Source organism: Chenopodium quinoa, unplaced genomic scaffold, assembly GCF_001683475.1.
Source record: "Chenopodium quinoa cultivar QQ74 unplaced genomic scaffold, ASM168347v1, whole genome shotgun sequence".
Lineage (NCBI taxonomy): Eukaryota > Viridiplantae > Streptophyta > Magnoliopsida > Caryophyllales > Amaranthaceae > Chenopodium > Chenopodium quinoa.
The window spans coordinates 8225637-8238319 of record NW_018743331.1 but is presented as its reverse complement, the minus strand read 5'-3'; the positions used below and the strand labels follow the sequence as shown (position 1 = coordinate 8238319).

Sequence of the window (12683 nt, the reverse complement as noted above, 5' to 3'; positions counted from 1 at the left end):
CCCATTTGGGGCTTTCCATTTACCTTTTTCTAGTAGTGAAAGTTGAAGAGTTTATGGACTCCGAAATGCATTATGAAGTAAGTTAGAACCCTTATTTGAGACCAAATTATCTTAAAGCCTATTCCGATTACTAATTAGGCCTAAAACGTGTTCATACATGTTTATCTTGATTAAAAAACGGACCTAAATGCGTCAAATGCAATGATTGGATCAAATAGATCTTACATTGTTGAAAATCGAGCCCATCAGAACAGTTAAACACATAATATCCGTTCAAGGCCTATATAGATGGATATCCTTTTCATAGATCTTTCCAACGATATATTATAATCCCAATTCCGAGTTAAAACAAAGAAGCTATCATCAAAATACTAAACTAGGCCCTAAAACCGACACCCTTGCACACAAACGGCCATATCTTTTGATCCATAAGAGATTTTAACATAATTACAATGACATTGGAAAGTAGACATTTAGAGCTTTCCAATGATATCTTATTTTCCTTAATCCAACTTCGTAATCAAAAGTTATGGAAGTTTTAAAAACGCGTTTTTGTATAAGGCAAATAGCACCGCGCGCAACTTCCACAAATGTGCGTGCCAACCGCGGGCAAGTCCCAGAATTGCGCTCGGAACTCCAGCGCAACTTTGAGAGTTGCGTGCACCTCCTGACGCAGTGACTTTAAAACCCTAAACCTAGATTCCTGCGCCTATAAATAAGGGTCTTTGTTAGCCCTAATTACAACAGAAAAATCAGAATTAAAACCCTAGAATTCTAAAAACCCTAATCTCTCAAGTTCTTTATTACTATCATACTACTTTTCCCCTCTCTTCCCAAATACCCTTCAACCCTAATCCATTCCATTGAAGTCCTTGGAGGTACGAAGAAGGAGGGAAGTCCATAAACGCCCAGAACAAAGATCTAGCAAAAAAGGAGAATAGCTAGTTTCCTGAGCACTTAGTTAAATCATTTTTCCTTTCTTGTTTAAATAACTTTAAACAATTAATTAATGTTGTTTGTTCACTTTGAACGGTTCTCTAATTAATTAATTTCACATAGTATCTTGCGTTAATTAAAGACTAGAATCGAATAACTCAATTGTTGTTTTATCACCTAAGTCAAGGCAGATATTGTTTTTTTCTTGTTTCTTTCACGAATTTAATAAAAAAGAATAACGACATTCAATTCATTGTAATGTAGAATTTTTGTGATTAATGCTTGTAAATAAAATTAACAAGCTTAGTTTTTAGGAATCGCATTGCATATATTATTTGGTAATGAAATTGTGAAAAGGAAGAACTAGTAGAGGTCGCACTAGGGCTAGGATTGCGATTCTCAAAGAGAACGTTTTTCTAGTACCCTTGCTCCCGAACTCATTTCTAGTTTTGTAGACCAATTTGGGCATGGGTAAACTTATGATCATGATTAATATCCCTTGAACTCTACTTGGGAGAAAGGCGTGAACGAGGCTTATGAGTTTTTCTAAAACTCATTGGCGACTCTCTATTGTTTACTTATAAAAAAAAGTAATTACAGACTCAATTCTAATTCAAGGTCTTCCAAACAGTCAGGAATTCAAATCTTAACACACCCTAAAAAGTGTAAAGTACTAGCCTTTTAAAGGGCCAAGGGCATAAAGGAAATGAAATCCCCAACGACGGGCCACCCACCTCACACTCGTCATGCCTTTCGGCCTCACAAATGCACCCGTCACATTCCAATCGTTGATGAACAATGTTTTCCGACCTTACCTTCGAAAATTTGTATTAGTCTATTTTGACGATATTCTTGTGTATAGTAGAAACCCGAAGAGCAAGAAACTGGTTTAAGAGAAGCTGGCAGCCCATGAATTGTATGTTAACATGAAGAAATGTGAGTTTGGGCGGGAAGAAATTGCTTATTTGGGTCATGTGATATCTCGGGAAGGGGTAACAATGGATAGAGAGAAGGTAAGAGTCATTCTTGAGTGGGAAGAGCCTAAGAACTTGAGGGAGCTGCCTGGCTTTCTCGATCTTACCAGTTATAACCGAAAGCTCGTGGCACGGTATGCCTTAATTGCGGGTCCATTGACAGCTTAATTGAAAAAAGATAATTATGGGTGGTCACCGGATACCAGCCAAGCATTTAGGCAGCTCAAAACGGCCATGTCTACAACCCATGTTCCGGTATTACCCGATTTCAGCTTTGAGTTCGAAGTCGAAATAGATGCGTCAGGGTATGGACTTGGAGCAGTTTTGATGCAGCTAGGTAGGCCCGTGGATTACTTTATTAAATTGTTGGTGGTTCGAAATTAGGCCAAATCCACATACGAGAAAGAATTAATGGCCATTAGTCTCTCGATGATTATTCGAACCAAGGACCAAGATTTAGCCTTTTTCCCAATAGGACGTGGCCCACAGGATTAAGTCGGGGTGACTTAAGTGGAGAGCGGCCACAGGGGTGTTATGTGACCAAAGCATTCCCTTACAGTTGAAGGGAAAATTCTACAAGACTGCCATAAGACGAGTGTTTCTCTATGGTTCAGAGTGTTGGGCTTCTAAGAAGGAGCACATAAAAAAGATGGAGGTTACGGAAATGCAAATGTTAAGGTGGATATGCGAAAACACTCTAAGAGATAGAATTAGAAATGAGGTTATTCGCAAGAAGGTCGGTGTGGCAGGCATTGCAGATAAACTAAGGGAAAATCGTGAACGTTGGTTTGGGCATGTAAGACGAAGACCCCAGGGTGCACCGGTATGAAGAGAGGAAGAGTGGGACCAAGGAGGGGTTAAACGAAGGAGATGGAGACTGAAAATGACTTGGTTGGAAGGATTTAGGAAGGATGTGAAGTATATGGATTTGCATGAGGATGAGGCATTGGACGTAAGGGGTGGATGAGGAGGATCTTTGTCAATGATTACACGGAATAATCAAATTTGGTTCATGTAGCCGACCCCACTTATGGGATTAAGGCTTTGATTGATTTATTAATTGAGTCTCTCGATGATGAAATTGAAGCATTATTTGACGGGACGACACTTCATAATTAGAACAAACTAACAAAGTCTCTGTTATTTGTCATTGCAAATGGGATTCGACTTTGAAACTCAATAAAAGCCTAAACCTACAAATCGGGTAGCCAATGCTTTGTCTTGGAAGGGTGGGCCAACTGTGTAGTTTAGAGCTCTCATATCCACCCTGAGAATCAATCAGGAAGAGTTAGAGTAGGAGTTAAGGGGGGATAAGTGGATGACTGACCTGAAGCAGAGTTTGAAGAAGGAAAATGGAAGGCTAGCTGGGTTTTCATTAGTGGGGGACCGGGTCATGTACAAGGGGAGACTTGTGTTACCTAAAAAATCGCAAGTTATTCCCTTGTGGCTTCGGGAATATCATGATTCGCTAATGGGAGGTCATGAAGGAGAGGTGAAGACCTACCTATGCTTAGCGGGTGAGTGGTTTTGGCAAGGGATGCGCAAAACGGTAAGGGAATATGTTCAGGGTTGTGAAGTGTGCCAACGCAACAAAACTTCTCAACAAAGACCTTTGGGGTTACTTCAACCACTCCCTATTTCGGAAGCCATATGGGAAGATATATCCATGGATTTTGTGGAAGGGTTGCCCTTGTCTAAAGGGGTGGATTCAATTCTTGTGGTCGTGGGGCGTTTATCAAATTATTGCCATTTAATTTCTCTTAAACATCCCTAATGCATTGAGGGTTGCGAATTGTTTTATAAAGGAAGTGGTTAAACTACATGGCTTTCCATCATCGATATCAGGATCAAATTTTCATGAGTCAATTTGGGAAAGTGTTGTTCCGACTTCAAGGTACAACACTCAAACGGAGTACAGCTTACCATCCTCAAACGGATGGCCAAACCGAAATTGTGAACAAGGGTCTTGAAGTGTACTTACGTTGATTTGCTTCTAGTCTGCTAAGAACATAGGCACAATGGTTTTCATGGGCAGAGTATTCACACAATACTTCGCCGCATACGGCTACTAAAATGACACCCTTTAAGGTTGTTTATGGGCCGGAGAGACCCTCCTAAACTTTGGAGGTTGGCGCACAATGGTATGGCAGTGGACAGTTTGGAGGAAGGGTTGAAGTAGCGTGATCTGGTCTTGGATGAACTTCGTATGAATTTGAATAGAGCATAAAAAATTATGAAAGCTAGTGCTGATCTTAAGCGAAGAGAGGAATCATTTGAAATCGGGGATAAGGTGTTCCTTAAGTTGCAACCATATCGTCAGCGTTCTCTTGCAAGCCGACCCTTTGAGAAGCTTGCAGCACGTTTTTATGGTCCATTTCAGGTGGTGAAACGAGTTGGGAGTGTGGCGTATCAGTTACAATTGCCAAAGGGTAGTAAGATCCATCTGATCTTTCATACTTCACAGCTTAAGAAGGCTATTGGGGTTGCTTCAACTAGTCCAACCTTACTGAAATACCCCGTATTTTTACATATTTTAAATTATTTAAGTATAATTTATAAAATATATTTTTAAGTGCTCAATTATTTTAATTAAATATTTTAAAGGGTTAGAGTATTTTAATTATAAAGTTTTATAAAATTAAAATATATTTTACACTAAACGTTTGTTAATTATTTGGACTTGAATTGTTTAAATACTCGTATGTAAACTATTCCTACATACTCCTATTGGACCCACCTTATTTCATTTAAATAGGCCCAATTTTTTTATATGAACCCTTGTGGGTCAAATATTTCATAACTCAAGCTCACTTATTTATTAAACCCAAACCTACTCTCTATTCTCTACTCATAAATACCTCCCAAAACCCCAAAATTTCCCACACAAAGAGGCTCAAAATCAGATTTTATCAAATTAATTATCCTTTTCTTTCTTTTTCTCTTTTCCTCCTTTTCTTATTCTTTCTTTTCCTTTTCTTTTGTTCCCTGATGTGTGCTTGAGGTTGTGCATGGGTGCCTTCCACCTTGCCACATCATCACTTGATGCACCACCTACCACGTCATTCCTACCGGCGACCCGCCTCATCACCACTACCGCACCAACGATCAGCCGGCCAGCCACCTTGGCCGTGAGTTCTCACTCACTCCTCCTTGTTATGAATTACTACTCTTATAATTTATATTTTGGGTTTTTGATTATAAGTGTTAAAATATGATTAGTATGTTTTATAATTATGTTTTGATTATTAAAGAGTATAAATTTCAGATTTTGTATTGTTTTAAATTATGATTTTTATAAGTGTTAAAAGTTAGGTTTTTAATTATTAAAGTGTTGATTTTTAGGGTTCTAAGTTGCAAACAAATTGGGGGTTTTATATACCCATTGTTTATAACTAATAATTAGCCCTAAAGACTGTGTTTTTATGAAGTTTTGATGAGTTTTTATTAAAATAATATTGCTGGAATTTTTATTTAAGTACTAATTTTGGGTTTTTTATGAAAAGGGTTTGATTACCCATATAAAGAGAAGTATTTTATTGGTTTTAATGGAATTTTCAGATTTGTTTGAAGGGTTTTAAACATTAAAAGTTGTGCTGAGATTTTATTATAAACACTATGAATGAGTTTTTATTTTGTGGTTTTAATTACCCTCTTAAAGAAAGAGTTTTGAAGGTTTTAAACCAAAATTTCAGCTTATTAGATAGGTTTTAAAGTGTTTAAAAGTTGGTGGAAATTTGTGTAATCAAGGGATTAATTGAGTTATATGCTTGGTATTGTAGGAGACCTTAAGTTTGATTGGTTTCTACCATATATTGTGGCTAGTTGGAAAGACGGTCTAAGGTATGTATGCGCGTAGGATGTATTACTTACGCGTAGTACCATGTTAGGAAGTTAAATTTGGTATCAAGTAAGAAATTGGTATCATGTTAAGTTGTTGTTATGATACTAGGAATGATTGATTGATTATCTATGTCTTATATGTAAGCATGTGAGTATGTTGGAATTATTATTATTATTATTATTATTATTATTATTATTATTATTATTATTATTATTATTATTATTATTATTATTATTATTATTATTATTATTATGAGCTTGATACAAGTTGAAAATAATTGAATCATGTTATATTATTTATTATTCATCATCAAGAAGTCATGTATTTAATAAGTAAGGCTTATGTTTATTAAAGGAGCTAAAGTTATATTTATTGAGCATGATTCATGATTTTATTCTCACCCATGTATTATTGGAGTTGAGTCAAGAAAGTTAGTTTATTTATTTACTCACCTACATAAGTTGAGGTCGAGTCAAGGAAGTTAGTTTATTACTCACTCACATAAGTTGAGATTGAGTCAAGGAAGTTTAATAGTGCATTTCATGCACCAAGGTAGTAATAGTGCAATTTTGTGCACAAAACTAGGCAAGAAATCTTAATTAAAATAAATTGTATGTGCTCACTAATTAATTCAATAATAAAATGAAAATATGTGTTGATGATTGTTATGTTTGTTCTTGATTGATTGGTTGGAGTCATCACAAGTTAAGTTGGTAAATCACGTAAAGTGTAAGAGGATACGCACCAAAACTCTTAGAACGTATATACCTTGAGTATGAACATATGGGGGGAGTTATGGGGTTTTATATTTAACCATAGCTTGTACAGGAGTACGGGTGAGCAAAAATTCCGAGTACCCGGAATTGGAACCCGATTCGGTTAGGAACTGGCAGGTTCGGAAACGGAATTGGACCCGGTGGTTCCAATTCCGAGTAATAAGTTAAGGACCCAGTTGTAACCGGTTCCAATTCCAATTCTCGATTTTTTGGACCCGGAACCGGTTAGATACCCAGTTACCCAACATATGTTACACTAAATAAGTTTTTTAAAATAAAATTATGTTAAATGTATCTAGTTAGTAAAAAAAAAAAAATTAATACCTAACATAAATAAAATAGCTTAATGCATATATAAATACAAGTGTTAAACACTAAAAATGAAAATAGAATAAAATATATAAGTATTATAATTTATATTATATTTTAACAATTATATACATAAGTTGGTACCCGAAACCGGAACCGGTACCCGGTGGTTCCAATTCCAAGTCCTAAATTTTAGGACCCGGTTGAACCAATTCCAATTCCGGTTCCGAATTTTAGGACTCGGTCCCAACCAATTCTGGGTCCGTGTCCTAAAATTTGACCGGGTACCCGGTTTGCTCACCCCTATACAGGGGTACAGGACGCTGTACTTTCTTTTATTATTATGTGCTGGAATTCCTTCACAAGGTGACACTAATTGGTACTCGCTTGGTTAGCTCCCAAGTGAGGGGTCCCTTATTATTAAGGGATAGTTAAGGAAGGAAACTCGTTCGATACGTAATCCAAAGCTATTTATTAATAAATGAAATAGAGTCATAAGTCAAAGGTAAGTTGACTTGTGTTGTATGGCAAGCATGTTTTATTTATTTATTTATTATTTATTGTTAAGATATTCATGTTAGTGTGATTGTTCCTATTGGTGCATATGTACTCAGCTTTTACTGATTCGTACTTTGTTGTTTGTATTTGTCTTTTCTTTGGATACTAAGCTACTTTAGCATAAGAGGACAAAAATCATTAATGTTCCACTATAGAGGCAACACAAGCATATGAAGTTGGGAATGAAAAGCAGCAGTGCAACAAGAAAAAGACTATTAAGATAGTACTTGTAATTCAAGTGTTATATAAGGAAAAGGGTAGGAGTAGGAAGGCATGTCTTTGTGAATTGAGATTGACAGCCTAAAGTTGTTTAGAGAGTGATAACCTAAAGTTATCTTTGGCTGGAGAGTGATAGCCTAAAGCTATCAAGTTATCTTGTTCCTTTGAGTATTTTCCCTTCTTTATGAAATTAGTCACTTGCTTGCTGCTATCATTGTGTGTATTGTTGTGTGAGTCAAGTCAGTCCATAAAAAGTCCAACCATGATTATCAAATTGATCTCACACGAGTTCAAGAGATTATTCGAAAATCATCCGATCCCAACATATTGAATATTGTACCAAGCGTCGATAATTGTAGTTATTAATTACTAATAATCCATATACGAGTGCAAACCGTGTATTCACTTCGAGTTGCTTATAAATGACCTAACGAGTCGCCTCAGAGGCAACTCCATAGCCACCGACGCGATAGCTTCCGACTTTAGTTGTTAGATGTGACTCTATATGTTAAGCGATTGATTCACTTGTACTAGATGAGGCGACTCCATAAGTTAATCTCTTGTGTCCCACAAAGATGCGACTCGTAAAAAATAAATCAACAAATTTTTCCAATTCTTTTTAATAGCTCATATAATGTCAATGTTTATGCTACTTAGCATGCTAGATCTCTGATTCTTTGCCATAAAATTTAAAGTTCTTGCCATTATGCCAAAGTTACTATTTATATATTTATGAGTTGTAATATTTAAAATACATTGTAACAATGAACCTATCGAGTCGCGTTATATGTATTAGGCGACTTAATAGGTATTGGTCAAGTATGTCAAATTTCAGTTAAAATTTGATAGAGCCCCTAGCAAGTCATCTTATATGTATGAGGCGACTTGATAGGTTACGAGTCAGTGCCTCATACACATGCGACTCCAAAAGTCCAACTTATCCGCTGATTTGACTTTCTTACAATTTTGATTTTTAGAGTCGCCTGTCTAAAAGGTAGGAATCATTAACTTATCGAGTCGCCTTTATACACATTAGGCGACTCATTAATTAGGTGGGAGTCAAAGTTAATAAAACTCACCTAATGAGTCGCCTAATATGTATTAGGCGACTCGACAGGTTTTCGAGTCGCACCTTATATACACGTGACTTTGAAAATCTATTTTAAACCATCAAATAAATCGTGCTATAGAGTCGCATGCATATATGGTGCGACATGTAAACCTAGGTGCTTTGTTGATTTTAACTACAACGTAACAAGTCCCCTAATAAGTATGAGACGACTGGATAGATTTATAAGTCGCACCTTATGTACAGGTGACTTTAAAAGTCCAACTTATTAGGGATTTTTGTAGTAGTGATTAAATTGAAGTTGACATCCAATGATAGTGCACCAGTTTGTCATTGTGCATAATGTATCCATTTGCAATCTTTAAATAATACACAATACAATTAATAATTTATTTTTTTTAATAAAATTTACGGAATAACCCACGTTTATATATTTTCTAATTTTCTAATTTTTTTGTGGATGTAATTTGTTAATGAGGTGATAAAATATAGAATTAAATTTTTATGATGGATGGTAAAATATTATTTTTTTGGTTTGCAGGGTAAGAATGATTTTAAATTCGGTAAAAATAATTATTATTTAGTAAAAAACAGTAATTTCAAAGAACAAATATAATTTTAGTTTTAGTTAAATTAATTTAAATTTAGTAAAAATAATTAAGTTTAGTTCAGTTAAAAATAAGATTAAGAAAACATGTCCTAAGTACGTAACAAAAGAAAATTTATCTAACAAACCACATCATGGTCAAGGTTGATTGAAACCCCGAAATGGGTACGTACTCAAATATTATAACGAAATGTAAAGACCAATTATTTGGTCAAAGTGTTACATTACTATCAAATGGGTGTTTACAGGAAATTTACTTCATCCATCTTTATTCCAAAATAAAGATCGAAAGATATGGGAAGGTTGCCCAAGGCAATAGATGGGTGCCCCTATGTTGTTGTTATATACATGCCATGTTACACACCCACAGACGCTAGCATAGGATGTTTACAAAAAATTTACTCCTAAACTCTATCTAATTATGCACACAATGCGTGCGTGTGTGAGTTAAGTCATTCGATGAATTATATTTTTTCAGCAAATACCCTAATCAAGTGATGAAAATGATATAAAAAAAAATCATGTAAATGATAAAAAAAAAAAAAAAAATTAAATAATAAAGTAAAATGAGTGTTTTTTGAGTAAAAATACCCTACACTATCAACGTATATCCTTTTCTCCGCTTACAATTAAACACTAATAGGGATTTTTCAGAACTTCGTTGTTCAAAAGGAACCCATTTCTTGGCAATGTAACTATTGATGGGGTTATCTCAGAACCAGATTTGAGAACTTGTGGTAATTTTGCAGGAAATGGAGGCAACACTTCCATGCCAGAGGATATCAACGATTTGTTGTTTGCATCAATTGTTCGGAGAAATTAATGGTGTATATTGCTGTAATGAGAGCAAAGGGATCCAGATTGATGACAAAAGTGATCATTTGTACAATATGTAGCAAGTGGGTGAGGCAAATAATTAGTATTGCTTTGGTTAATACATGTAGGTCATGACAAAAATATGCTGTTGTTGTAATTTGTTGTTATAAGTTATATATATATATATATATATATATATATATATATATATATATATATATATATATATATATATATATATATATATAGGTTTTTGCAATACAAGTTTATTAATAATATGCATTATAAGTTTTTTTGAAAGGTGTTTGCTGTTAGGAAAAAAGCAAAAAAATAAATAAATAAAAAAAATTAGGCACTATTGAGCTCCGGCTTACAGCAAGAACTGGTGCTAAAGTTTTTTCTTTTTGTATCCCTCAAATCTGCACCGGTTCAAAACCGGTGTGAAAGGGGGGTTTTGAACCGGTGCGCATTTGTGTTATTCTACTAGTGTTAATTCCTATTCTCCATCTCACAAAGATTTTATCATAAAATTTATTTGCCTTAAATCATTCTTGATTATTCCTCAAGTAAAGCCATTTACTATTTAATATTTCATGACTACATACTTACCTTATTTCTTCATTTCTTAATCACCATAAACTAGACAATCCTAAATTCTTTAACTCTCTTTTCCAAGTAATTCCTTAAACTAAATTTACCATAATTCTTCCTATAAAATCTTACCTTAATTCTTTCATTCATGTGCTTGTAAATACCCCTTAATACCTCTCATATTCTTCACACCAAAAACTTAAATTCTCTTCTTCTCTCTTCCTCTTCTTTTCCCTCATCCTTTCCTACTTTTCTTTTTCTCTTTTCTAAAAGAAAATCAGCCCGTATATCTTTGGAGCCAATTTTTGGGTACTTTTGATTAGTTTTGGAATTTTTCTATTTTACAGAAAATTGTTCCTCTCGAAAAATCCTTAAGTTTAGGCTCAAGAATCACCCAATTCAGAGTTATATTAAAGAAGTTATAGCCTCTGCAAGTTCTGCCTATTCTTTCCAACGCAAATTCAATTCTCTTTAATCCTATTCTTTTATTTTCTTCATGGTTAGTTTTCTAAAATATAAATACTTATTTCAAAGCTATAATACTTATTAATGTATTAATTTTTAAAAGAGTTTTATGGTCCATGCACATTAGATTTGGTTTATGTCTAAAGATGTTGTGATAACCTTATATTTATGTTAATTGCAAGGTGTATTCGTGATTGAAATTTGAAAATGCGAAATGTTGATTGAGATTCGAAATCAAGGTACGTTTAGGTGGGTAGATACCTTTGAAATAAGATGAGCAACAATTTAAATGGAGGAGGAATGATAGAAATTAATTGGGATAGGAAGGCTCTTAAAAACTAAAATGCTAGTCTTTGACTCTTTGTAACTTTGTTTCCTTTTCTTCAACTAGAAGAGTTGGGAATCATGTTGGCCACTCTTTAGCTAAGTTAAACAAGAACTATGATGAATTTTTTTTCTTTTTTTATTTTTATTTGAGGATAACTATGATGAATATAGAGTTTGGTTAGACAAAAACTTTATTATTGTACATCGAGGTAACTTTTATTGAATTTAGGGTAACTTTTAGACTTTTTAGGTAACTTTTATCAATAAAGAATAAATATATAACTTTTATTTATATCAGCGTAACTTATATATACTGGGTGATTAGGGGGACTTTTCCCTGTCGCGTGGACCAATCAGAGTCTTCCACGTGTCATCCACGTGGACTAGTCAGAGTCCGCCACGTGTCACCTTGTGAGAGTTCCAAGGTGGACCAATCAGGCCACGACACATGGCAGGCAGATAGCCAACCAGGAAAGCTAGCCTTTTATGGCCCAAATTCTCAGGCAAAGCCCAGTCAGCCCTAGGTTTACTAAAACCTAGTACTAGGCACGTTTTCTAACACCCTATAAAAGGGAGATGTTTCCCTCGGAGGAACAGCGATTCAAAAAATATTTTAATTCACATTAACTCTCCATCAGAGAAAGTTAGACACCTGACACCTCGAACTGAGCAATTACACATTGCAAATTCTCTCTTGGAATCCTAGAGAGACCCTTTACTTTCCGCACTTTACTCCTCATACACTTTCTAACTAGATCGTCGGAGGCGGAACTCCTACCCACCGGAGTCTCCATTGTTTTGCAAGTACAGGCGTCCAGAGGTCAGTCTTGGAATTGTAACTCTCCCGAAAGACATCAAAAAACCCCGAAACATTTGGCGCCATCTATGGAGAGAGTACTTCAAAGATGACTTCACAAAAACTTGTACCACCTCTTAATGAGAAACAGCCTATGGCCGAAGTCCAGGTCTACTCAGACCAAGATACGGATGACGACTATGAAGTCGCCACCCATATGGCCCCTGACGGGTCTCTCAGGACACGGCGCATTCGTCCCACCAAAAGGAGGGAACGGAACACTGACCAGGCAAGCCCTAGCGAAACAATCGGCCAGCCGGCTAGACAGCTACAGGTGGCCAAAGGATCCACCCCCATCACTAGAAACAAGCTAATAACCCTCATGACAAGTTTCAAAGC

At 35.4% G+C, this 12683-nt stretch overlaps 1 long non-coding RNA gene across 1 annotated transcript; it reads left to right on the top strand.

Moving 5' to 3' along the window:
- The first annotated feature begins 4530 nt into the window (after positions 1-4530).
- LOC110737883 lies at positions 4531-7827 on the top strand. Its single transcript, XR_002514505.1, has 3 exons — positions 4531-5038; positions 5690-5750; positions 7505-7827. It is a non-coding gene; the product is annotated as an uncharacterized LOC110737883 (long non-coding RNA).
- The last annotated feature ends 4856 nt before the right edge of the window (positions 7828-12683 follow it).